Genomic DNA, 24,446 nt, shown 5'->3' with positions numbered 1-24,446 from the left:
AATTTTTCATTGAGAATACATCAACCAATACAATTTTCAATCACGAATAATTAATAACAATTCATGAAATTTCAAATTTAAGTATCAAACTTTTCGCTTCTTTTTGTTTTCCGGAACTCACAAATTACTCCACTCAGTTGGAAATCGCAGTTTCTCCTCAGTTCAAATTTTTTCGCGATAATTCAAAGAGTTTTCATATTAGGTATAGGGTTTGCTTTAGTAATCTCTTCCTCTTTTATACGTAGAATTGACTGAAAAAATAAAAAATATAGGTTATAATTTAAAAATCTTGAGTTTTGATGAATTTGAGTTCTCCAAGTTTATGATCTTTACATGAACAATTTGTACATTTTTAGTCCAAACCGCAAACAGTTTTATAATACTACGTATTGGCAGGATTAAAAATGGAAAATATTCTTTCGAAAAATACTTTTTCTGCAGAAATATTTGAAAAATGTGAATTTTCGTCGCAACCATTTTTCTTTCATAAAAATTTCATTAACTCATGAACAGTTGGGTTTATACCCAAGATATGGCATATTGTTGGAATTTTCATCGAATAAGCTATCTGACGGTGCAATAATCTACTGGGAGTGCCATTTGGAATAGGAAAGTAGTATTCTGTTTCCATTAAAACCGGAACTGTAGTGGCCTGAAAATATTTAAGCGAGGAAGATCACTGTCTCAATTCCCATTATGCAAATTTTCAGCACAATATTGTGAATTTCATGAAAGTATAATAGGTCATCGTGATTCACCTGTATTGCTCCATCTGATATATGAACGAAGTAAATAGTAAATTTTATACAATATCAATACTTTCAAACTTCGATGTAACCAACTGAAAATTCAACAAACAGCAACTTTGGGGTTACAGATTGAGCAGTTTGATCCTTATTTGCGGAAAACTCTAGGCATTTACAAATTTACATGTATCATTCAATTAATACGTTTCGTATGCTCGTAATCACGATTTTATATGAATGGATGAATCCCGTGTAACTCCAAATGTAATCTGAAATTCATATTACGTCGATATGTACCAATTTCCCTTCAACGAATTATATGGAGGTGAAAAAATTCCATAACAACAGATTTCGAACAACAGATGCCGAAGGGTAGACTTTTCCCAAAACAATGTATCCTTCAGGCTGTGTCATCCAATTCTGTAGCCTGAGGTCTGTCATGAAATATTCAAATGTTTTCCGGAGCATTACGTCGAATCGATGTTAGGATAATTATTCATGACAATGTATAATTTAGGAGGATTCAACGAAAGGAGAGTCATGACTCAAAAATTAAGCAGGTCAAAAAACCGGCTATTAACTTATATTAGCTCATTGTCTTGCTGAAATGGTAATGTACGAAATATGATGTTTGGGGAGAATAACGTCAGGAAGGCTCTTCGAATGTTGAATATTATATTTTTATAATTCTGATGAGGAAATTTTGAATAATTTTTGAAGTTATATTTACTTGCAATGAAATCGTATTTGTTCTCCACAGTTTTCTATGGTTTTGATGATGCTATGTAGGTATGCACACGAATTCTCAACCCGATCGGATCTTTGATCACGGAAATATGGGGTTTTTCCAATAGAGACCTGATTATTCTATGGTTGCTATCATTTAATACCCACAAAATTTTCTACATACTTAGATTGAAAATATTATTTAGTGTGCAAACTCAAAATCTCAATTTTATATTTTTCTTGAATTTTCCAGGGTTGTCGTCAGTGTTTCTGTACGATATTCTCCGGGAAGCTGAAATGTATACTGGGTGATCCAAGTTATTGTATACAGGCAATATCTCGGTTATTCGACAAGATAATATAAAAATATAAAAATTGCTTTGAATAACATCGAAGAACCTTCATAATGATGTATAAAAAAGGTTTTTACGTTTGACAACCCTGTGGGAGCTTCCCCTCACTTTTATTCTCAAATGGCACCCCCTGTATATTGTTAGTGAAAATTGCGTGTCATTCTATTTGGAATACAACGATAGTACAGACTTGGTATTTTTTTAGTAATAACAACAAAAAAATTGATATTTTGTGACTTCTTTTACGTTATTCAATTATCCTTATTTGAAAAATGAAATGCCTCCAAAAATATAAACTTCACATATGAGAAGTAGATGCAGTTTTTGTTCTAAAGAACCCATGTTTGTTATTACAAAGAATTTTTCTCGATTTTTTAATTGCATAGTATGTATTTTGGTTGCAATTCATACTTCACAAACTGTTTATGTTTTTGTTGTAATTGATAAAAAAATAACAAGTATATGCTATTGTTGTATTCTGAATAGAATGAATTGAAATTTGAAAATAAATAGTGAGAGGTAGCTACCACAGGGCTGTCAAATGTAAAAACCTTTTCTATACATGATTGGGAAGGTACTTTGATTTTATTCAAAGCAATTTTTTCAGTCTTCCATTATCTTGTCAGAAAAGCTAGATATTGCCTGTATAGGATAACTTGGGACATCCGGCATATGTACCAGGTATACAGGGTGATTCATTGGTAAATGGGCCGAAGCTAACGGTAGAAAGAGGCATAGTATAGGGAATTCTTTATACTATGATAGAGGATACTGAGGCGAGTCACAATAAAATATATTTGAAGGGTCTATTACTCTTTATAATCAATATACAAAGTGTTTTATTGATTATGTCAATTCCTCAAAACTTTCGAACAACTTCATACAAACAAAGCAACTGATTTTTTCAGATCCAGCCTAGGAAAAAATTGATAATATACCTACAACCACTTTTACTAGGTCGTTCACGTTCAATATTGTTTCTCTCTATAATGGTTTGCCTCTTCCTCTGAAATCCCTTAGTTTATATAAATTCAAAAAGTCATACACACAATTTTTGTTGACAGGTTCACTTTAGGCTTAGGTCCTGAGCATTGTGGGCGCAGGCTTGATCTCCGATGATTTTTTTTTCTCTTCAAGTTTTTTATTTAAGTTCACTAAATGTACGAAAGGAAATTTTTTTCTCAATGTATCCAACTATATGCTGGAAACATTTTTTTGTTCTTGGTGAACTTTTGGGAGCTTACATTTAAACAGTCTTACTGTCGTAAGTCTCCTTTTTGCAGATAAAATTATAGGATATATAGAAGTATGTTTTTTGATTGATTGGTTATTTTTGTTGTATATTATCTGCAAATAAAGCTTATTATTATTATTAATAAGATTCAATCCAAAATAACCTGTATATCAAAATTTCTTGAATCTGATAGGATATTCGAAGAGGAGAAGAAACTAGAGTGAGCAAGGTATTTCTCGAACTTCCGCTTGCGATTTTATTACAGAATATATCTAGCAGTAATAGGAAAAATTCAGAACTTAGAGCTAGGCGATGAAATCACGCAACTATACCTTTTCAACTTCAAATTGAGACTAATCACATTCAATTTGAGATTAAACAACTTCAAAATGAGAATAAACAACTTCAAAGTGGTTAGCACAATCAAATTGGGAATAAACACCTTCAAAATGAGAATAAACAACTTCAAAATGGTTAACACAATCAAATTAGGAATAAACACATTCAAATTGGCACTAAACAATTTCATATTGGGAAATGACATAAAAATTTCAATTTGATACCTACTTCAAAAGTATTGTATATAGTATATATTATAGGTATTAAGAATGGAGATTGTAAACTTTTGTATTGAGATTAAATAACTCCAAATGAGTTGAATATTGTGGGTAGAACTCAAAGTTTATGTACATTAACTTAATCTTACGCAAATAATATGAAAAATTTTTTCGAAAAATATGGAAATCAGTACCGAAAATTTTTTCTCATATACATATATTTTATAATAAAAAAATTACACAACCATATCGACTAAGTTCAAAACATCCGGAAAATATCTCTGTATGTGCGCCACATATCTCGCACAGTTATTGATATTTATTATGTTTATATTATCACGCAAAATAATTTCCAATTCACGCAAGCGATACTGGTTTTGAGGAAGATTTGTCCTTTCTTCGCCAGCCAAAATCTGTTGTAACCTTAGAGACATCGCTCTTTTAACTGCAGCTTTGAAACTTGACCATGCAAATTCTATAGGGTTCAGCATTGGACTATAAGGACTGAGCCTGAGAAGAAGATGGTCTTGAAATTCTGGTTCCTGGAAGACCTCTTCTAAGCCTGCATGGCAAGGAGCATTATCAACTACTAATACAACACGAGTTTGATAAATATTATAAGCAGCTCGTAAGCAGTTTCGCATGAATTCTTTTGCTTCTTCCCTTCTGAATGCACCCCTTCTTATTTCATGATGTATCAATCCCATGTTTCCTATACATCCAATGACATGAACATTAGCCCCACGATTGCCTGCTGAAATGTATCGACATCTGGTCCCTTTCTTAGATCGCCCTTGCCGTCGTGATATAAACAAATTAAAATTTGTTTCATCAAGATATGTTACTGGTATATTTTCTGATTGATAATTTAGAAGCTGTTATACATATTCTTTTCTTCGTAGTTTTGTTTCACCACTATTCAATCTTTCAGGTTCTCTGCGTACATCTTTCAAAGTGTACAGCAATCCATCCAAATGTTTCCGCAAACACTCAGACGATACAATAATTTGGTGATCTGTTAGAAAATTTTGTCTGAGTTCTTTCAGCGTGATTTTATTATTTTCCTCCACATATTGCACTATAAATTCGCGATGTTCTTCTGTAATTTTTGTTCTCCTTTTTCCTCCACGTTGCATGGGTATTCTTTCCTGATTTTTCACCCAGCGGTAAGCCGTCGAACGCTTCACTCCAATATTATTGGCCAATTCTCTCCAATCTCCATTATTATTATAAACTGCACAAATCTGCTTTTTGATATTCGCTGCTTCTGTTTGTTTTATATAACTTGGCATATTGATATTATGTATATTAGAGCACTTATAAATTATCTGACCGGTACCTATATTATTTGACAATTCCTTTGAAGTATCAAATTTAAATATAAATGTCATTTCTCAATTTGAAATTGTTTAGTCCCAATTTGAATGTGTTTATTCCCAATTTGATTGTGTTAACCATTTTGAAGTTTTTTATTCTCATTTTGAATGTGTTTATTCCCAATTTAAATGTGATTAGTCCCAATTTGGAGTTGAAAAGGTATAGTCTTTAGGTGTCAATTCTGTCATCTGTCCTCTTGCGATGTTGTGTCCAGATATCGTATCAACGTTTTGGGAGCCTACCAACTGGTCGTCTAGTTCCTAGTGTTTGTGTTTTCGCTCACTTTGCCATTCGATTTGGATCCATCCGATCTACGTGGTCTTTCCAGAAGCGGCGTCTTTCTCTCACCCATCTGACAAAATCCTGTACTCCTTGATTTCTGACTTGATTTCGATCAATTATTTTGTTTTGGGTTACTTAAAATCAGAAGTTTACATGACATATATAAACGATAAATGCAACCAATTATTCAGAAACAGATACTGAAGATTTACATCATCGAAAATGACGAAAAATGAAATCTAAAACCATCTAAATGACAGAACATTCACCTCCACCTGGAAGTGAATATTTAATAGACTGTTGAAAGCCCACGTTTACTCAGCATCTGCTGAATAATTAGTTAATCAAAAGTGAAATAAACGTCACCGAAAGTAACAGAAAGATGAGCATCAAAAATACACGTACCTGCGGAAACATGTCGAGATTTACATTTCATCCTGTCTTTATAAACAGCGAATCCGAGTCTGAACAGATCTCCCGGGATACAATAGCGACCCCAAAAAAAATAAATATTGTTTGAACTCGATTAAAAGTTCGTAATACGCCGGCGGAGTTCAACATGCCAGGACTCCTATTTGTTTTTCTTGGGAAACAAATACATCGTGACGTGGAACCCTAAGGATGTTGATTCTAAGAGCAGGAGGATCGAAGAAAAAATTTCGTCCGCACAACAGATACTCGCATCGTTGGTTCCCTCTCGGAATAAAAAAATTCGATTTATTTTATAATTACAAAGTTGAGTTTCGCAAAATATTTGTCGATTTCAACTTTCTAATTTCCGAATAGCAAAATATCATGGATTTTAATTTTCTGTTATAATAATAATATTCCTTTATTTTTGATAAATTAAATTCAAATGAAATGACGTCAAAACAAAATTTGAGCATCAACTAGCCCCCAAAATATTTCTCGAGATTATATGGTTCCAACATGATAAGCATATGCTTAATTCTGTTTCTGAAAGCTTTATAGTTTGAAATCAGTTTTATTTGCCTTGGCAGCTTATTAAATGCTCTTATACTCATATATGATGGACATTTCTCTGTTAAAGTTAATCTATGAGCTGGATATATTATATCAAATGTTCTTGTACTTTGTGTATCTGATTCTGATATTTCATTGTATAAACTGAGCCTATTTTTATGTATGAATAGCAAACATTCAATTAAGTACAAACCATTTACTGTGAAAATATTCTCAATTCTAAATTTTCCTCTACAAGATTCCCTGAAACTTAATTCAAAAACTATACTTTTTTGAATTAAAAATTTGAATTCCAAGTTTTCGTTAGTTCCCATAATTCCATACCTAAGAGTGACTTCAAAATTTCCAAAGTACACAACTCTTAAAGTGTTTTCATTTACATAATTTGAAATAGATCTTGATGCAAAACAAATTCTACTTAATTTTTTTGATGAAATTTTCATATGAAATTGGTCGACATATAAATGCCTACAAATTTGACTACTTCTGACAATTCATAATGAGATCGTGACATTTTTATCATATTTGATTTTGTTTTTTATATCTGTTTGTATCAAATAACAAAACCTTCGATTTATTCTCGTTAAGAATTAATTTGTTTTGATCAAACCAAGACTTTGATCTTGCATAAATTCGAGTAGCTTTGTCTTCTAGCTCTTCAAAGTTTCCTGCTCCAACTAATAAATATGTATCATCTACATAATTCACAATATAGCCTTCATTCATCTCTATAAACCTTACCGATAACACTTCCTTGATCAATTTCTATGGTACAAGTTAAAATCTCAGACTTGATTGTGATGTTATCTTGCTTGATGGTAACTCTTCGTTTTTTGATTAGATATTCCCTATTCACCGAGCCATAAGCTTTAGATAGATCAAAAAATATGCCTAATGCCATTTTGTTACCCTCGAGTATTCCCAAAATATACTGCACAAACTGAAAAATCGCTGTTTGTGTTGATCTTCCTTGTAGATTCCCATGTTAACTGTTTTCAAAAATGTTGTTTGCATTGATGAATTCCATTAAACTTGAAAATACTAGCAATTCAAAGACATTTGAAAAACTTGGCAATAAACTTATAGGTCTGTAGTTATTCATTTCATTCTCATTAATGATGATGATGATTAAGCGAACGGTTCAAGAAACGAGTGCTTAAAAAGTAAAGGACTTTCTAATAGAAATGATTCCTTTTGATAGGGTAAAAATTACAACACTGTGTATTTTTTAAAGAGACGTACAACTTTGCTTCCGCCATTCTATCCAAAATTCGGTATTTTATTCTAAAGAAACTGGTTATACATTTATATATTTATATATATCTTTTGAAGCGATCCATAATCTATCCGAAATTCGGTATTTTATTCTGAAGAAACTGCTTATACATTTATATATTTTATACTTTCTCCCATATTTCGGGCAGCATACGAATTCCGCGTTGAAAAAACTGGTCCTCTTTCGAAGCGATTCATAAATCCATCCAATTTTTACTTCTTCATGAGACCAGAAGTTCTGGTGAGCCAGGCCGTGTGCCATTGATCTAAACAAGTGATAGTCCGAGAAAGCGACGTCTGGAGAATACGGCAGGTGGGATAAGACTTTCCATTCCAACGTTTCCAAGTATGTCTTGACCTCTTTCGCAACATGTTCGTCTCCACAATGCGATGCAGAAATCCTTTCCGTTTTTGCCTTGCAAGTAGCTGTTCACAAGCAAACAAACGCCGTTGAACTTCTCTCGAATTCAACTCGTACGACACCCAATTTTCTTATTTATGAATCATTCTTCTGACTTTCAGGTGTTTCGAGATAGCTCGTTGCTTCACTTCCAATGATTCTGCCAGTTCTTGTTGCGTTTGATCAAGTACCTAATGCCTCTAATTCTGCATCTTCGAAAACCTTCTCTCTTCCACCACCATGCTGGTCTTCGACGGCAAAATCACCGTTCTTGAAGCATTGAAACCACTCTCGCGTTCTTTCACTAATAGCGGCCTCACCATAGGGATTTGAGAGCATTCGATGAGCCTCAGCTGAAGATTTTTCCATAACAAAGCAAAAATATCCCGCAAATGATGACAAATTGACGTGTTTTATCGATGATAACAGACACAAATCGACTAAAATTTCGATAGCGTTATGTTAACAAATACCTAAGCTTATTGCATGACATTTACGAACTATTTATTTCGACTACTACTTACCGCTACTGCCATCTATTGCAAAATGGTGGAAACAAAGTTGTACACCTAATACATTCCTTATGTCATTTAAGAAAGGAAATATACAGGCTTCAATAAGTCTCAGTAATTGTGTAATTTTTTTATTGAAACCAGTGGTTAAGTAAACTTTCCATGAACCATCTGAACCTATTCAACATATTATAACATCTGTAGATTCATTCAGAAAAGTTTATTCATAAACATCCCATAAACGATCTGAAGCTATCCAACATATTACATATAACATCTGTAGAGTCATTCAGTAGAGTATTTCTTCTGAACTTTTTTCTCAGTATGCAGAATTTCGTGATTATCATTTAGTTATTTCCCTATATATTAATATCAATTGAAATTCGTTCAAAAACTCGATCACTTAATGCAATACTTACAAAAATATTTTTTATACCGAAAAAAAGGTAGATCAAGATGTAAGGTTCGATACTATTACTAGAGCTTCACCTACCAACGGTCGAGGCAAGTCATCACTCAATCTTAATTTTGCGTTTTTTTTTGTGTTAAATTTGTCATTTTCATTTCAACTATGATATTCTCTTGAATGACATCGCAGAACCTGTATCAGTTTTCATGAAACTTACTAAACAATAATATGTCAGAAAAGTAGATAGAGAAATATTCATACAATCATTGTACTTATTTTCAAGAATCGATTTCGATTTGTTTTCTATCGACTGAGAAATGGTGAAGGTAGTTTTGGAAATAGAAAAATTTCATGGGATATTTATTATGTCAATACAGTGATTTCTTTTCATGGTACACAATTTATCAGTTTTATCCTTGATTTAGCCTTTGACGCCAATTATGTAGCGATGCTTTATTTGAAACAAATCCTATGTAGAATATATTTTATCATTATAACAATCGTGACAGAATAGTTTAAAGTGCAGAAGCACTAAAATTGAAGCAGATGACAAAGATGTTCACACTCCCCGTGGGAAGGATGAAACAAAGCTATCCGCAAATATTGACAATCCCTTCAATTTCCGGTACTTCATCGATAAAATTTATTTTATCGAGACCACAATTCCATCTGATATTCTCACAAATCTTCCGATCTATAAATTTGTTATTAATCTATTAGCATGCTGCAGTTAGGAATTTCAATACTTCAGAATGAAGACATGAATGATTGCTCCGTTCCATCTGTAGATTAAACTGCGGTTGCCAAACAATTATCCCCTCTATGATATACGAGTATAATTGGAAACAGTTAACCAATATTGAGATAATATATTACGATATACTTAAGTGATATTACTGAAGATTATTGGATAATCACTACCCTTGACGGAAATCCAACTCCCTGATGGATTTCCAATGTTTCATAAATTTTACAGTTTTCACTCCAGAATATCAAATCGGGTTCGAATTCGAATGTTTCAACACCATAAGTCGTTTATATTTGGAAAATTATATCCACTGAAACTCTATTAAGAAACAGCTCAGAAATATTTCCACAGAAAATCTCATATTTTATATTTTCATGAATAATATTAACAATAACTCTCTATTCACCCGAAATTGATTGCTCACATATCCCTTGGTTAAACATAATTTTAATATTAATGAAAGAAAATAAATAAAACACTTGACTGAAACCCAAATATGCAAATTTTCAACACGAAAGCATAAACGTCTAATAGGCTATAGTGATGAATCATTCTGTATAAATATGTTTTTTATGATGAAAACCACGTTTTTGAAACGAAACTTCATTCACAAAAAATACCAGAGTGTGCAATTGTATTAAGACTGACCATAAAACAACACATTGGAGTATTCATAATATCATCCTACCTATGAAAAATGTGGTGTCACCTTAAAGTAGCCGAATAAGTAAATCTAAACGAACAATTTTCCCACACATTTTCTAATGTGCCACCATAGCCGACAATTGACAATTTGTGTACATGAAATATACAGGGTTGGAACTATTACAAACCCTTTAAATAGTTCTACAAAATAATGTATCTATAAGTTCAGGAATACGATTCAGTTGAACAGCAATCATTCGGTCACTTTTCAGGATGAATCTTTTGATGTGTAAAACATCTATTTATATCTTTATTTTCAATCTCACCTTCTTATTCTTGTAAGGTCCTGTCGCCACAACGAAACTACAGCGGTTATCAAAATATTAAAAATTGACTTTAACCCTTCGTTAGGCGCGTGGATTACGATTGTAATCCACCACTATTCCAACGCCGATATTTTCCTAATTTCATTGGTTATGTAAGCGCGGACCTCAGTAGCTGTCAATTACATCTCTTTCTAGCGATTCAGTATTCAGTAAGCGGTGGGAAATATTTTTTTTTTCAAACGTACAATAATAACGTCATTTCTCGACTGACAGGATCATCGAAAAGTTCTACTTTTCCTCCGCCGGAGGGAAAAATACTTTTCCCTCCGGCGGAGGGAAAAATACTTTTCCCTCCGGCGGAGGGAAAAGTGGTTGCTACGGAAACGATTAATTAGTTACCATGGACAAGAATAAATAATTCTGATTTAAACGTCATTATTTGAACGAACGAGTGTTAGAATAAGCCTTCTGTACTAGAATTATACATTATTTTCTCTAATTCACTGCATTCTTATCGAATTTAATGGAATATTTTCAGTAAATATCATTTACTGATTTTTGCATTGAAAAATGTTGGTTGGCAGAACAGATGTCTGTATCACAAACTCAAAATTCAATAAGTGTTGTAGACGCAATTATCAATGAATACCTTTAAATATCTGATTTTGGAATGAACTAGATTCCTCCAGAAATAAAAGCATTGCGATAGAAGCACGAAATAGAATAATTCCCCAGAAGTCAAAAAAATATTGGGAGAACGAATATACAAAATTCAACTAATGGACCACGAAAAATCATCCTATTTACAATAGAAAACGTTGTTATCACATATTTTGAATGTTTAAGCAAAATTCATGAAAGTTCAGCTTTATGGAAAAAAAACCTATTCGATGTAATGTTGTATACTCAACCTGTAACGTTATATTGATTTCGACAAATCATTCAAAATGACAAGCTTTATTGTAAAGAAAATGTATTCCAAAAAAATCTAAGGTTTTAGAATTTGAAGACATTGAACAGTTTTTGAATTTGTTGATGTCAAGTTATGTATATTATCTTCGATGTTATCTGACATTTCATAATTTTGGAACAAAATTGCAGATAATATTAATTATCAGATATTCTAGTGCATGCAGAAGAATCGAGATGAGCAGCATGATTATAAATAATCAATCATCTGCCTCTCACCTGGCAAATAAGGTTATTTCTGAAATCTTGGCTAGCTTTATTCCTGCATCGGGTAGTCAAAATTTGAAAGCTCCCATTATAAATACAATTTGCAAAGGGACTACAAACGTAACCACTACATACCTGGACTATCATTCCATGTAGGGATGCATTATGCATTCTAATGTAACAATCAAAGTTTTCAATAATTGTACTTTCAATGATATGGACTGAGAGTTCATTCAATCTTCAAATTATTATAGAATGAATAGAATATATCAAAACAAATCTCATTTATTTTCATAAAATCACATATTAGCACAATTGCAGTAATTCTTCTTTAGTAATCAAAAATATAAGTGCATTCATATTGTTGATGAGAATTATAATTCTCTCAATCATTTATTCTGAACACTAATTATATATCTGCTAAAATTGTTAGGTTAGTTATGTTACAATATATTTCATCAATTCTTTACGATAACTTATCCGTAAAGAAAACATTGTAAACAATATTCTTCATCAAAAATATTTCTAGTTATTTCAATCCTTTTGGATATCCAATGCAGTTATTAAATATATAAATACTTATGTGTGGATTGTACATAATAGTATTTTCGAATCTTCTCACCCTGGAGAGTTCAACAGTTCTGCAAAATAAATGTAAATAGTAGAGCCATACGAGATGTAATAATTTTGCTTGATTCTACCTTCCATTTTATGATACAACTTCTTCTATACTATTAGATGAGTTCGAGATAACACAGGATCTACTTGATATATTTCTATTTAGGAAAGTTCCAGGAATTTCGTTATTACTAGATGTAGAGTAGATATTGTATTTGTTATTGTTCACGACTTGACTTCTGAGCAGAAATGAAAATAAACGATGAAGTGACAGATAAATCCGTGACGGCTGACGGAGAGTCGGAAGTACCAACATGAAATGATGAAATGTAACCATGAGAGCTGTGCAAATCTGATATATTTTCGTACGATTTTGTTCAGAATTTGATTGTATGAATTACAAAACGTTTGAAAAAAAAATAGCATATTTCATTCGGAGTTGAAGTGACTTTTCATGGCTCGCTTAAATTCCCCGCCTCACTCCGTTCGGCGGGGAAACATAAGCTCGCCATGAAAAGTGACACTTCTCCTCCTTGTGAAATAATATACTATTGCTGGAATTTAGGAGCGTCTAAACACGACTGGATTACCATTGTAATCCGCGCGCCTAACTGCGTTACGTTTGCTCGAAGTACTCGTGTTGTCATAAATTTGGTAAGTATAGTTTTTTTTTGCATTATTACGAACATTATCGAATGCATATGTATTCTTATATCATTATCTCATGATTATTGATGTTTCAGGAATATAATATGTCTGACCCTAAAAATAAATCCGTTATTTTAGTATATTCAATGCACCATGATGATGCGATCGATCTGGAAACAGAAGATAAAAGAAAACCAGAAATAGTGACATTTTATAACCACACCAAAATTGGCGTCGACTTAGTGGACCAACTATGCCAAAAATACAACGTTGCGAAAAATGCAATGATTGTCTTTTACAATCTGCTGAACGTAGCTGGAATAAATTCCGTCTGCATTTACAAAGCGAACCATTCTACGGAAAAAAAAAGTAAGGAGTGATTTCATTGAAAAATTTGCTTGGGAACTCATCAAGCCACAAATAGAGGCCAGGTCGAATATGACCTGCTTACCCATGGAACTCAGAAGACGAGCGCGTTCCCTCCTTGGACTCGAAGCGACATTACCCCCGCCACCTGATCTACCAAGGCAAGAAAATCCTATAAGACGATGTAATATATGTCCTAGAAGCCGTAACAAGTCAAAAAGGAAAGTGTGCGTGAAATGCAAAAGACACGCTTGCAAGCAACATGCAGTAGATATTTGCACTGAATGTTTAGATGGTTGAAGAAATCACCATAATTGTGTGAATTTTCCATGAATATGATAACTTCTATCGAATGTAACAAATTGTATTTTTCATATTTGGTTTGTCTTTTTTCAGAATATTTGTTTTTTTTTTAACTATTCATAATTGTTTTTTGTTTGTTGTCCAAAATGTACAAGACGCAGATAAAACTATGAAAAACGTGATTCTTTTGCTTTCTTACTCAAACAGTGTGATTCTTGAAAATTTTTATAAAAAATTTTTTTCATCATTGAAGCAGATACATCAACAAAACTGAATAACCAATTTAGCCAATGATTATAGTCTGAGTATGTGATTTAATGACAAATCATTTTGGATTACGTTTGTAATCCACGCGCCTAAACGCGTTAGGAAATACCGCGCGCCTAACGAAGGGTTAAGTTTCTTCATAATATTCGTTATATTGATAGCATAATATATTGTAGCTGACAGCACTGGACGGGTGATTCAGACGTTGCGGGTTCGAGTCCCGCTTGAGGAGATACTTTTTCCGGAATTGAAAATTGTCTGTAATCCATCATATATTATGCTATTATAATTAAGTTCAGACATTAATCAATTTTACTAATTCATAATATTGACAACAAACATGCATATAACAAGAATATACAGGGTGATTCATCGGGATGGCCTATAAGGAAAACTAATAGCGAAAATTTGCAAATTAGCGCTTGCGACAATATTCTTCCTCCCTTAAATATTTTCAGATCTCTACAACTTCCGGTTATACCAGAAATAGACTACCCCTTCCTTATTTCAAATATCGCACCCAGTATATTGTTGCATCGTTAAATAGCTTTGTTGATAATAAATTTTGCAATATGCCATACCTTGGGTAAAAATTCAACGGTTCGTGAATTAATATGATTCTAATGAAAAAAAAAGGTGGCGACGAGGACTCAAATTTTTGGCAGAAAGAGCTTTTTTCGAAAAAATTTTCTTATTTTTCGATTCTGCAGATACGTAGTATTATAAGACTGTTTGCGGATTGGTCCAAAAATGTACAGGGTGTTCATAAGAAGATCATGAACTTTGACAACCCAATTTAATGTTTTTCCTCGATAACTCTTGAAGTATTCATTTTAGGTATAGGGTTTGCTTTTGTGACCTCCACTATTTTTGTACGTACAATCGAATGAAATGATAAAAAATATAGGTTCTAATTTGAAATTCTTGAATTTTATGAATTTGATCTGTCCAAGTTCATGATCTTCTTATAAACACCCTCTACATTTTTGATGCAAACTGCAAACAGTCTTATAATACTACGTATTTGCAGAATAGAAAAAGGAAAACAATTTTTGGAAAAAAAGCTTCTTCTGCCGAAAAAGTTAAAAAAAAAGGGAGTTCTCATCGCGACATACATAAGAACCGTTGAGTTTTTGCCCAAAGTATGGCATATTGCCGAAATGATCGTAATAATATAACTGGGTGTACCTTCTGTAATAAGGGAGTAGTAGTCTGTTTCTGGTATAACCGGAAGTTGTAGAGGTCTGAAAATATTTTAGGAAGAAATATCATTGTCCCAAACCCCAATATGCAAATTTATAGCTAGATATTATGATTAGTTTTCAATAAACGTCTAATAGGCTATCCCGGTGAAACACCTCGTATAGCCTTGTTTTTGCACTCGTTGTTATATAAAATATAAGTATATTAGTCTGTCGAATAACGAGTTATATATATTTCGCTCATTGATTATAGTCGGATAGTTAATTGAGTGTAACCGAAGGGTCTCAAGTAAAGCCTCTGTAGAAGACGTCAACTCTTGTGGTTCCATATGAATAAAGGCAATAAACAATCCTACAAGTCTCATATGTTCGGATATCTCCAAAAACTTTTCATTAACTACATATCCTCCATATAACCCACATATCAAATTAGTTCATACTACACTACGTGCAATGTACATCTTCTGTTTCATGTTCGACGTGCAGACAATAAAGACAATGCGACTCAATGTTTTTCTCGGCGACGTTATCACCTTACCCGGGGGAAATTTAAGCGTTATGAATTTACTTGAGATCGCTAAGTCTCGCGACGAGTTGTGTAGGTCCGTCTGTATTTCCCATTCGGCTTCCGGTCTGGAAGCCGTTTAAATATTTCGTTCCACGAACCCGTCAACACTTAGCACGCGAAGCCAACGACTATGAAATGAAACACGTTGTCAAAGACGTCCTGAACTTGTGCCAATGAATTTTTATCGTGCATTTGTAATTGGTCTAGTAAATATAGCAACAACCATCCATGTAGATATTTATTGAACAAGACGATAAATTTGTACAGGATGGGCAACTTTTAAACCAGAGGAGATACACAAAATCTGATACCCACTTCTCGGTCTCTTTTTCTGAGAAACTAACAAGGGTAGTATTCATTTTTGGCCACCTTCTTTTGTTTTCGAGTTATTAAAGAAAATTGGAAAAATGGCAATATCGAAAAACATTTATATCTCCGTCAATACTGATGATGAAGCTCTGAAATTAAAACATCATACAGGCACTTTTTACGTAGAATCCAGTGGCGTGCCCGTCTTTTCGAAAGGGTTTTCAATTACGAAGCTATGACCAAAAGTTATGTTTTTTCTAATGGGAACACAAGATTTCTGTGCCATTTTTCGAAAGCTTAATTTTTCCTGATTTCAAAAATATGTAACATCGTATGGTTTGTATCAATATAAATAAAAGGAAATGGTCAAAAACCTTTTTTTACCTAAGAGTCTCAATATTTCTATGATTTCAACTGTTGACAAGCACAGAAAAATTGAGCTTCCTATAACAAGAGAAGCGTCTTTCCGTTAATCTGATTATTTCTATGATTTTTACTAATTCCCTCCGTAATTAAATTGTTCAATCACATATGCATTGTTTCATATGCTATTTGAAATGGATTGGTACTTGTGCCTATTCATTCTGGAGACCTATGAAAATAATCTTCTGATGCATCCATCTCATTACAACTCTTTCGATTGAAACATTCGATCCTGTAGATCTTTTCGTTATTTCTGAATCTATTTTTAGATAAAAAATTGATAAAATTTACCTATACTCGAATTTTGTAGAAATTAGTAAAAATCATAGAAATAATCAGATTGGTGGAAGGACACTACTATTGTTATACAAAGCTTAATTCTTCTGTGTTCATCGATAGTTGAAACCATAGAAATATTGAGACTCTTAGGTAAAAAAAGATTTTGGCCATTTTCTATTTTTTTTTATACAAACCATAAGATGTCATATATTTTTGAAATCAGGAAAAATTGAGCTTTCAAAAAATGGCACAAACATCTAGTGTTCTCATTAGAAAAAACATAACTTTGGGTCATAGATTCGTAGTTAAAAACCCTTTTGGAAAGATGAGCACGTCACTGGATTCTACGTCAAAAAGTGCCTGTATAATGTTTTAATTTCAGAGCTCTATCATCAATATTAGCGGAGATATAAATGTTTTTCGATATCGTCATTTTTTCATTTTTCGCTTATAACTCGAAAACAAAAGAAGGTGACCAAAAATGAATACTACTTTGTTAGTTTTTCAGAAAAAGAGACCGAGAAGTGGATATCAGATTTTGTCTACACCCTCTGGTTTAAAAGTTGTAGTGCTAAATCATCGAAATTTGCCCACCCTGTACTTTATCTTTATCCGTTACTAGGGACATAAATTACTCTGTCAACAAATGTAAAACAAATTTTACATTCTGGTTTTGCAGAGTGTTCAGTATTTCTGCGCTTTGTATACCAAATGTACAGAAACAAATTGACACATGATGAAGAGAACCTGACATCAAATGTAGAAGATGCAGCTTTGGAAGCTGAAAGTGTATTGTTGCTCCAAAAATCTAGGATGATGTACGAGAAGAAATACCAGTTTTGAGTTTAATTGAATAAAGGAAATTCTAACATTGTATCTACCCTTGCTGTTAAAATGTTACTTCATTTACCCTTTCGGTTGAAGAGATACTTCATCTACTCGAAAGAGTTGCTCTTACAACATTTCAACATTAGCTAGGTATAGATGAAAAAAATACGGGTATTAACTTAAATATCACGTTTAATTGTTCGAATTAATTCTTGATTAATTGAGCTGGTTTGTTTTCCTCCACGATTTCGTGCCAATTCAATCAGATGTTTCGAAAACGATCAATCAATATGAAGATATGCATATTCCAATAAGTTTGAAATATCGAACATGAAAAATTACTCCTCAGAAAGTTGAGGGGCTGTTTTTCAAAATCTAAAAAATTAAAATTGAAAACCACCTTTCGATATTTTTTTTCATCTTTGAGTTATGATCAAAAATCCCATGTGACTAATTTTTTTGGATTCATTAATAAATTTCACATTATTGATGCTAGCGCTGTGATATAAATTTTCATATCATCATTTCAGAACAATATTTTTATCGTCGTGATAGAATTAACTACAAACTGTTACGTTAAAGCAACCGGATTTTTCGAAATGAAAATTATTCAAAATTGTTTGAAGACATGGAGTTTGACCAAGATAAGCTCAATAAATCGCGAAACCGATCATTCCGCTTTATTAGCTTTCAAATATCATTTAGTAATATCAAATTTTCATTAATTTCTCACTCTACAAAAGCTGTTACAGAAGGCTACGTGGAAATAAAACAACGATAATGATGCAGAAACCAGATACAAAAATTTTGCAGAGGTAGGAATGCTTTCCTCTTGTTTTTCATTGTACTTTCAATGTTTGTGAAAGGGGAGCAATTCTTGATGTAGGTATTTATTTCTAACACATTGATATTACATTTAAAGATTTTTCACCACAATAAGAGATTAATATTTTCAGTAATTATTGTACCAATTCAGTAATTACTGTAACATTCTGAGGAGCTTCCTGCCTAGAAAATTATGCCATATCCTGATAAAAATTGAAAGTTCGAAAAATTGAAGGAAAAGTCTATGAAACACTTCTGTTGTTGGAATCTTGTATATTAAATCATGTTACATGTTTCGGCGTATTCGCCGAATACTATCTTCATAGTGTCCATTCTATACTTTTTAGAACGCGTACTGATTATATAACAGCCTTTTCACAAGATTGCCAATATATCAGTTCCATTTTGAGTGTTTGTCCAGATGAATTCACAGGAATGTGGGGGCCGTAATTTGGTCATTTATTTCATGTGGTACTGTAACTGTAGATCTATCAATTCAAAAGATCTATTCAGTTTAGGCTACATTCAACACAAGACATTCTTGTTGCATCAGTCATTAATATTATATATCCCAAAAACTTCCCTCGATTTCTCTGGACATCTTCAATCTTTCACAACAGATTTCCCTGGTTGAGTTATAATGCAATGCTATAATTTTTTCGAAGGTAACATTAATTTTATTGGACTATTGAAAAGCTTATTTCTCTGTTCAAGTTGTGAAAGAAATATCCAATGATAATTTAATTTTTTGCCTTACTTTGACTACCCATCAAAAAAAAGGAAAATAATAGTAAAATGATATCAAATGACATCTTTTGAGGATATCAATATGGATTGTGAGTTCTCTAAAAGTTCTCAATTAGCAGAACAGAATAAGAAAGAAGTGTTCCATTGAAGAAAAATAAGTAGAATCAATAGCTTAAAACCTGCAATAATTGAATTCAGTATGTCCCTGGAGTACTGAGATCCAGAAAAACTCGTTTCAAATAGTCTGAACATGTTGAAATTCGAAAATCACCCTGTGGCAAGCTTTAACAGCTGTATCAAATCTGCTTGTGGTATCTTCGGTTTCACCAAAAAGGAGCACGGTGTCCCGAAAACCGCAACGGTCTATCTCTATTTAAAATCGGGAAACCTTGCAATACCTACGAATTTGGCACTATCCGTAAATGAGGTCGAATAACTACTGAACCAACTGTGCTGGAATTTTAGTGATGTAGTTCGAATGATTTCAATTAGGTATTTGCATATACGCATTTATATTCGAATTAGCTTTGAATTGATGAAAATAATGAACAGGGTGGGGTTCACCGTCCTATTAGACGATTGTGGAAAACTAATCATAATTTTGTGCTGATGTTGCATCATGGGGTTTGAGACAATGATTTTTCTCCCTGAAATATTTTCAGATCTCTTCAACTTCCGGTTTCACCAGAAACAGTTTACTACTTTCTTATGTCGAATGGCACACCTAGTATATTATAGCATCAAAAGATAAATTATTTTATTTGATAATAATTTTAGCAATATTCCAAAACTTTGGTGGACACTCAACGGTTCATCAGTTAATGGGATTCCGATGAAAAAAAATTGTGGCGACATTTTTGTAAATTTATGCAGAATATTTTTAATTTTTGATTCTGCCAACACGATGTATTTGGAGACTATTTTGCGGTTCGAACCAGAAAGGTACAAGGAGTTTATGAGAAGATCATGAACTTGGACAACTCAAGATTTTCAACTCACAATCTCTATTTTTCATTCTTTTATGCAATTTTACGTATAAAAATAGGGGAGCTACCCGAGCGAGTTTTGAAATCATCCTGGAAGAAGTTATTCACTTGGCATTAGATACTGCAAGCCAGATTGGCAAACTTAAAATGCCCGTTCGGATCTGGAGCCTAATTATTCAGGCTTACAGTATACAATACTATACTCGTAAACGGACTAAATGGAATCTCTTTCAGTCAAACGAAATAATCAGTGTTTTTGCAAGGGCATCAACAAATTGAAGAAATTCTCTAATATTTATGTTTTGAGAGTTGCACACCCCAAAGAGAATAATATCAAACAGTTATCATAATATTTCAATTGATTATGACATCTTCAAGTGAAAATTACCTATATGCCAAAAATTTGGGGTTCAAATTAGAACATCTTCGTAAAAAATTAAAAATAAACCCACTCCAACTCTCAACTTCATCTCTTCGACTTTCAGTTTGATTCGAATGAACATTTTTTGAGTAAAGTTGAATCGTTAGAGAGTAATTCAACATGAAAAGTTATTATTGATCAATGAAAAGTGTTCTGATCGACTTGAAAACAGTTTCATCACTGAAAATTGTATTGTGGTGTGATTTGTGAATTAAAATTATTTTGCTTATTGAAAATGTCCTTCTATCTCTTCCTAACACAGAGTCCCACAGAGCCCGAGGAGAGTTTGGATAGAAAAGATAGAAAATACAAAGCATCAGCCGATCATTAATTGTGAAGTATATCCATAGAATCACAAGCGACCTGAAATCAAATAGGGTTATCAGAAAGTGTCCAATTTTGTGGAAAGAAAGAAGAAATATCTGACCACCTAATCACAGAACGCCATGCAATTGCAAGACAATGAAAGAAATAGAGAGATTGTAAGAACTCTGGAATAAGAAGGCGAGCTTTAGTTATTGAAGGACAGCTTTGATGGGGAGGCACAATAGACCTCAAGGTCTCAGTGCAAGGTAAGGCTTTGAAAGTAATCAGCAATTATATTTTTGTATCCATACAATTCACTGATTGAATGTTGAAGACCATTAAATTGGTCTTTTCAAAAACAGAAACCACTTACGTATTATTAATATACAACGTTATTCAACTCAATATTTCGATTTTGTTGTTTACAGGGGTATATTTCTGTGAGAAACTCATTAGATTCATTTCACTCCAATGTAGGGTGCCAAATTCAACTAGATGAAAAATCAGTCCACTGCTGGCATCCAAGAAACCAATATTTTGGATACCCTACACCATATGGGTATGGTCCGTATATCGCCGAGAATTTCAGAGCGGTTACTAGTGGTTTTCAATGTTTCACTGCTTCGTATTTACAGACCCCTTAACACTTATCATTGGTTAACCCGAAGTTTAAGGAAATTTTCACCGGTTTTAGAGGAATTTGACACATACGGATCACCAACTTACTAACCATAGTAGGTCACCAAGGAGATATACGGACCATACCCTATATGGATGAAAACAATGAAAAAATTTGTAATCATTTTGAAAATTCAATACTTGAAATGATTGTTATATTTCCAAAACAATAGCTTCGAATGATAACCTCCTTCCTAGAAAGAAATATGAAAACTTGAAATTACTTTCGAATTTCTCCAACAATAGTGGTCCAATAATAGTTACCCATTATCTGGAAACATTTTGCGGTATCGCTGAATATTCAGATTTTGAAATGATCCAGTCACATCGGTTGTCGGTTGAAATCAATTCGGAATTACAAATTAGAAATTTGGAGCTGGCTCATATTTGACTGGGGATTTTGTTTTTAACCAAGGGGGATCATCCGGATCAGATTGCATCCGAATGAATGGTCTCAAACATATGTAAAGCGCATATAAAAATTTTATCAACGAGCCTTGCCGAAATCAGCCATATCGGTATTACACCTATGTGGCCGTACATCGAAAATTCATTCCGCCACCTATGAATAATTTATGAAGGTGAATGCAATTTTCCGCAGATTAGTTCCACATATCTCTTACGTGCCACGTTATTACAAATACCCTGGGAACGCGAAAGATGAATTTGAGGGAAACACAAACAGACTGCGTCCAAATCCATCATTTCGCCCCTCCGGAAAAAACAAATTGCTAACAAAATGTATATTATAAAAATTTTATATAAAAAACATTAATTTGTGTTGAAATGGGGATGAGGAAAACCTGTCAAATTATGAATTCTTGAGCGGTAAGGATCGAAGAAAAAATTGCTCATGTGGAGATCCGAAATCGTCCAAAATGAGTCTTGAGTAAATGCGAAATAAATTACTGGAAATTTGAAATAAGATCATTTCAGAATAATTTTTGAATTCCATTTCACTAGTCTTGTACAGGGTGTTTCATGTTAGCGGGTCACTGGATTTTGTGGCTTATCCTTCGGCAGAATTGAAGAACCATCACAATCATAGTATTTTTCACGGGCTATATGGATATATTATCCGAATATGGAATTTGAATTTCCTTAGGGTGATTTTGAACGAAAAAGCTTGAAATAAATATGAAACTACCATCATATTTGTATATTCGGATTCAGAATCGATTAAGCATTCGGAAAATATAGAAAATTATTAAGAGTTTATTTTGCGAGAAGAAATTTTCTGTTTTCTAGAAAACCGGAACTTCAAATGAATAAACAGTTGGTGAGACATTGTCTATAGACCTTATTTCGAAAACCAGGCAAATTTGTAAAACTTTTTTTTTTGAAAAATGGATTTTCCCTAATAACTATTCATGTCTTGGTTTGATAGTTTTTCCAATAAAAAAAGATATCAGACATCCGTCAAGGAAAAGGGGTAACCATAGACACGTGTTTCGGGCTTGGACACTTGGAAAAAAACAACAAATATCGATGGGGGCCGTAAGCCTGAAACACGCATCTACGGTTAACACTCCTTAAGGATCCTTAAGGTCCGTTATCCTGTTTATTTGCGTTAAAAAAGAAGGTTTGGTAGGAATGAAAGCATTTGCTGAAAGGTAGATCCAGAAGCATATTGTCGAATCCGTATTAATAATAATTAACTATAAATTAATAATGATTTAATTACGACCGAATCCTTCTGCTCAGAAGAAAATGGATCTATACGGTCATATGTAAAACACAAGTTGAATTGTGTAAATCAGCTCTCCTTGTTGTTGAGAGTATTGTATAGCAGAAATACATTCATATCAAACAATTTATGTTAATTTTCAAAGAAATCTGTGCTCGTATAAATAAAAGTCGAACTTGAGTTCGAGTGAAAATGGAATTGAATACAGTAAAATACAGAAATCATTTTCCAGTTCCAGACATACTGCTATATTGGAAATCGATGCTTCAGCTAACCGAAACACCTTTCTATGGTCATCAACCTTGGCTCCAAACCATATCTATCATTCCTTATAAGTACATAGTTGGGTTTTGTGAGTATAACTTCTCTAACTAACTCAAATTATGGCATCTTGCCCGGATTCAAGCTAATTGACATCAACGCTTCTGAATATTTATCTGATGTCACATGTCGTTTGAACAGTAAGAGGGAAATTGAACGAGCTTCAAAATTTCGATATCGCTATTATAAGGCAATAAAAGAAGCCCCTTGAAGATGTGATTTATATGAGAGCGACCATTCAACCATATAGATGTTGTAGAGGTTGATAGAACTTTACTTTCCCCCAGTAACTTGTATTTTGGATACGAATTTTTTCTATTTTGTAGTAACCCCTTGCTCGTCGGAGAGATGGCATCGAAGCACTCGGAAGATCGGAACCTCTTGGAACATAAAACCCAACCGTTCTAAGGCAAATCACCATGCTCCGCTATGAAGATGAATACTGAAGATTCCATCAGTGTTCTAAGATGAAACACCGTAATCTTCTGAGAGAACGCACCTTAAAATTGGCAGAAAATGGCTCGCCAAAATTTAACAAACCCAACTTATTTTGCAGTGTTCTATTCGTCTCAGGAAGGCAGCCACTTTTCGAAATAACTTAGCAATATATTTGACGAAAGTGATTGCTAAAATTACTGTGACCTACTGACATTTCTTCCCATAAAAATTATATCATTTCGCCAGTCTTAAATATCATTATTATATAAAATCTTCCATGCATTGGATTTATCATACCCTTTAATATATGGAACGAAATTTAATGAAATATTATATGATTATCGTATCTGCGAGAATTTTCGTCATTGTAAAATTGGACACTTATTCCTGATGCTCATTTATGCGAAATGAAGGCATTTTTCAGCTGCTCTTCAACCGTGTCATTGGATTCAGAAAGGAGTAGCGTCATGCGGAAA

The 24,446-nt window shown here is 33.2% G+C and overlaps 1 protein-coding gene and 1 pseudogene across 5 annotated transcripts in view; both read right to left on the bottom strand.

The window, feature by feature from the left end:
- Positions 1–24,446, bottom strand: part of LOC123674247 (collagen alpha-1(XV) chain) — a 457,507-nt gene that overhangs the window by 278,795 nt on the left and 154,266 nt on the right. The window lies entirely within an intron of this gene.
- On the bottom strand, positions 3,733–5,149 carry LOC123674250 (annotated as a pseudogene).

This window comes from Harmonia axyridis, chromosome 2 (assembly GCF_914767665.1).
Source record: "Harmonia axyridis chromosome 2, icHarAxyr1.1, whole genome shotgun sequence".
NCBI classification, from domain to species: Eukaryota; Metazoa; Arthropoda; class Insecta; order Coleoptera; family Coccinellidae; genus Harmonia; species Harmonia axyridis.
The sequence above is the reverse complement of the archived record's forward strand: the minus strand, read 5'-3'. Positions and strand labels throughout refer to the sequence as shown.